Genomic DNA, 5,084 nt, shown 5'->3' with positions numbered 1-5,084 from the left:
TATGTTCTTCCAGACAACTGCTACTCTGCGACATACCCAAGCCTGTCCATGAAAAAGAACAGCAAAATGGGATTACGCTTTCCCGCTTGCTTTTAGTCTGCTGATCAGAAACACATTAGTCTTTGCTCGCAGCACCTTACAGGTGCCATCTAGAGACCTGGCCCCCAAGGGGTTCCCCCACGGCCGGGCGGCCGGTGGCCAGAGAGCTTCCAGGGATGCAAGATTAATCCCTGTTCCACCTGAACCTAGAAACACAATGTTTAGTCTAGGTGAAAAAAAATTCTTAAATGACTAAAAGATTTCCAGCATTTACTCTAAACCGTAAATAGTATAACTAGAAGTGAAAAACTATATCACTATCATTGACACTCAGCCTTAGCCAAACCACAAGTAAAAGCATGCTTTCCACCTCACGTGCTGTGACCACCTCTCCAGGACCCGCAGGACCAAGGGCGTGGGCCCGCGGCCTGGGCAGCATCGCGACCTCTCCCGACGCTCCCTGGATCTGTCTCATGGCTCTTTCTAAGACTTTTTCGAGCTTGCTGAGAAACTGGCACTTGCCACAGGACTTTCTTCTCTCCTCGCCACGCACGCCATGCGAAGAGAGAGAGATTCTTACCCTGCCTGGCGCTCCTGGCCCAATGTCAACGGGCTGGTGAACGGGCTGAGAACACAAACTCTTATGTTTATATGCGTTTTTATGGGAATATGGTCTTTAGCATGAACCAATCGGTTTGTCTTATTTATATCTCCCAGAGCTTTTTCTCTCAAGAAAGCAGAGTAGGTATTCGCTAGCGTATAGTAGGTATTTAGCACGTAGGGAATGAATTATATTTAAAATCCTATTATTTTACGTCTATTTGTATTGTTATATATTTTTATGTCCACTGCCATGTCCACTTATAAGATGACTTTTTCCCACAAGTATTCCATAGTCAAAATTCATCTTTCAATTGTACTAACATATGGAGGCAGCTAAATTCTGAGTCCTGTCATTTACATAACTTATTGGACATCATGTAGAATAAAATCTGTTGTGACTATGAAAGGTGTTCGGTTTGACTTGTAGAGATTACAGAGGTGATGACTATAATGATACAATAGGTAACATTTATTGAGTCATTATCTGTTACATGCTTTATAAACGTCATCTTATACAAGCTTCGTAATCTATGAAGTATGCATTATTACCATCACAACTTTACATATGAGATAAATGCTGTCCAGGGTCAATCAGCTACTAAGTAGAGGTGGCATTTGAACCAAGACTATCTGACTCCAAAATTCATAATCTAATCCAGTACTAAACTATATTGCTTATTACCGCCTGATATCCTGGAGAATTATAATCATGAATAAGACAAAACTGATCAAACATAAATAAAAATAAAACAAAAAAAAGCAAAGCAAATATTATAATCTAGTGAAGAGAATGTTCTGACATGTTTATTAATGATATGTATCTCAATGGGTATTGAGTTACTTCCTTAGTAAGGAAAAACAACCCCCTCGATTTCTTGGTAATTTCTGCCTAGTACACCAATAGCGTGCTGATACAATATTCAGCAGCTCTCTCTCCAGAAACAACAACAAAACACAGAGCTGTACTGATGGCCAATTTCCATGGTGTGCATAGTGACCACATAAAACCACTTGCAACACTCCTGAAAATTTCAAGAGCAGTTCTTGCAAGGTAGCAAGAGCCAGTTCAAGCGCATTGCTGGTCCAGCTCTAAATGCGCCCAAATCAGCATGAAGTGTTACCTGAAACAGTGCTAAGTAATGATTACTTTCTCGTGTAAATGCTTTCTTTAAAACCCCATGAGATATCCACGACTGCAGCATGTGGCATCACTCACATAAGGCGAGAAATGAGATTTTATAGTTTCCCATAAGCAGAAGAACCTGTTAAGAGGATAAAAAGACAAGCTACGAACCGAGAAAAAATATTTGCAAATCACATACCCAACAAAGAAAGATCCCAAAACACAACAGTAAAATAACAAAGAATCCAATTAAAAAATAGGCAAGACATGAAGCCACATTTCACCGAAGACGTGATAAGGGTGACAAATAAGCACATGAAAAAAGTTCATCATCGTTAACCATCACGGAAATACACATTAAAACCACAGTATCACTGCACAGTTATCGGAAACCAAATGCTGGCAAGGATATGAAGAACCTGGATTTCTCATACATTACTGTGAAAATGTAAAATGGTACGGCCACTCTGGAGGACAGTTTGGCAGTTCTTAAAAGAGAACTAAATATAAATAAATCACATGCAGTGAACAGAACGGTACACACCCCACTCTCTACCCCCCTCTCCCCACAATGTCCTTATCGTCATCCCTGGAACCTGGGAATATGTTACTTTACTTGGCAAAGGGGAATAAAGGTTGCAGATGGAACTGAGGTTGTCATCAGCTGACCTGAAGGCGGGGAGATTACCTGGGTTTATCCAGGCAGCCGGTGCAAGCACAAGATCACCTTACATCCCCTCGGGGTGAGAAGTGGAAGACGGGAGGGAAGTAGGGGAGTTAGAGGGAGATGTGACCATGGGAGAAAGGCACGGACGGAGATGCAACTGCGCTGGCTATGAAGACGGAGGACGGGGCCCCGAGCTAAGGGACAGGAGGAAGGAGGAGCTGCAGAAGGTGAGGAAACAGATTTGTCCCTAGAGCCCCCGGCAGGGAACCAGCTGTTACCACGTAGCTTTGAGCCCAGTGACACCCATTTGGAGTTGTAACCTACGCAACTGTCAGATAATGAATCTGTGTTGTTTAAGCTGCTAGTCTTACCGTAATTCGTTACAGCAGCGCTAGGAAACACATACCATGGCTGAGCAACTGCACTCGCGAGCCTTTATCCCAAGGAAGTGAAATTTTCTGTTCACACAAAAATCTGTACGTGATGCTCCTAGCAGCTCTACTCATAAGAGCCCCAAACCAGAAACAACCTAAATGCCCTCAGATGAATGGTTAAGCAAACTCTGCTACACCTGCACGGTGGAGAGTATACCACTCAGCTACGAGAAGGTATGGCGGCCTGGTCAGGGACAACCTGGATGGATCTCAAGAACATAATGCTTAGTGATAAGAGTCAACCTCAAAAGGTCACATGCCTACAGTATTGTAGATTGAATTTATATGACATTTTTGAAATGACAAAGCTGTGAAAAGGGACACAGATTAGTGATTGCCAGGGGACAGAGATGAGGGGGGAGGGTAGATTTCAACTATAAAGGACTTCCTTGTGGTGATCCAAGATACAGTATCATATCTTGATTATAGTAGTGATTATACAGATCTATAAATAGGATCAAACTGCACTGAACTACACACACACACACACGCCAATGAGTGCATATGAAAACTGGTGAAAACTGAATAAGGTCTGTAGTTGAATTAACAGTATTATACCAATGGCAATCTCCTGGTTTTAATATAGATCAAAAGTAAAAAATAAGAAGACATTGATCTCAGAGGCTAAGCAGGATTGGGCCTGGTTAGTACTTGGAATGGAGACCACCTAGGAAGACCAGGTGCTGTAGGTGTGTAAAAAAATAAATAAATAAAATAAAAAGAAAAATATTCCACTGGGTATTAAGATAATAGAATAGGGATTTAAGACATAAAATCTCATTTTTAAATTTCTGTATTTTCTGTTTGTTTTTAATATGTTGTATAATGTATTTATATGGCATTTATAAATAAATATGCACAGATTGGTGGTTCATGCTAAAAAGTTCTCATAGATACATGCAATAAAGAAGTTTAGAGACCACCGCTTTGAATTATTAGCATATCTCTCTTAAACAGTGAAAAACAAAATGTAATACGGTATTCTGATATCTTTTCCAGAATATTAACCCAGCATTAAACAATAAAAGTAAGCTATACTGAAAATAAATTTTAAAAAATGCTAAGTAGAAATGGAATAAAGCACTAGCAACTCTGACAATTAGCAGCTTATATTGCTTCTTTCTAGACAAGGCTTCCACGCTGCTAATATACTTTTCAATAAATTATAAAAGCCTTTTTTATCTGACTTAGGTATATTGTCATTATTATTTTGTATATTCTTATTCACTCGTTAGATAATCTGTGACTCTGAGTTAACTGTACGAATAATTTTGGAGGTTATAACACACAGAACTAATACCGAAACAGCCATCTTTTGCTCAGCAAGGTGTGTTTGTTTGTTCACCACACACTTGAGGAGAACTGGAGGTTCCTTGATAAAGATTAACAAATTCAAGCTTTGTATACTTGCAGACCACTGTGGGCTCAAACAGACAGTCTTTATTCAACTAACGATTAGTGTTTTTATTTCCTTTTTGAAAAAGTACAATTTTATGGTTAAGGTTTTGGAGTGGGACCTGGCCAGCTGTAGACTGTTATTATTATTATGTATCAGCCAATCAATGGAGTTAAGCCAAAAAAGACTCTTATCTCCGTATTTTTCCATTTTTGAGGTACTCTAAACTATCGAGTAAGCTGAGAATTATTCACGGAAACTGCTAAGTCTTAGGTGAAATTTGTGGTAAACTGGCTTACGAAATATTTAAAACATTTCGAGTCTCTCACTCCAACACAGGGATGTTCACACTACAGCTATACCGGTATTTCCTGATGTGGTAAAGAAAACAGGCAACAAAAGATTAAATTTCGAGTATATCTTTAATTTCTTTGTTCTTCGGTTCATTTTATTAAAGTTAACGCATTGTTCTTTCATTGCGAATTCTGAAAAACTCCCTCTCGGGGTACTTGGCTCTCTACGCTGTGCTTTTTAAAAGTTTACTCTGAAGGTAGAACATTCACTACAAAACAATATGATTTAAAATCATGGCATGAGAAACTCCGGTGAGGACATCGGATCCTTATTATTGTGGAAACTCAGCGCCTGTGATTGATTTACTTTTTGGAAGTAACTGACGCCGTGTCACGGCTACCTTGCCTTGGAGAGGTTAAAAAGTTGTCCCAGTTCCAGACAGCAAAAGAGCAGCCTCTAAGCTGCCAACACGCAACGTGCTTGGACAAGCACTTTCTTTTTACGATGAAGTTAACAGGCCTGTGTTTT

At 39.9% G+C, this 5,084-nt stretch overlaps 1 protein-coding gene across 1 annotated transcript in view; it reads right to left on the bottom strand.

Moving 5' to 3' along the window:
- SPATA5 (spermatogenesis associated 5) overlaps positions 1-5,084 on the bottom strand; it is a 234,734-nt gene that overhangs the window by 56,927 nt on the left and 172,723 nt on the right. The window lies entirely within an intron of this gene.

The sequence above is a fragment of the Pteropus alecto genome, unplaced genomic scaffold, assembly GCF_000325575.1.
Source record: "Pteropus alecto unplaced genomic scaffold, ASM32557v1 scaffold17, whole genome shotgun sequence".
Lineage (NCBI taxonomy): Eukaryota > Metazoa > Chordata > Mammalia > Chiroptera > Pteropodidae > Pteropus > Pteropus alecto.
Note: the sequence above shows the minus strand (reverse complement) of the source record. Positions and strands in the feature narration are given on the sequence as shown.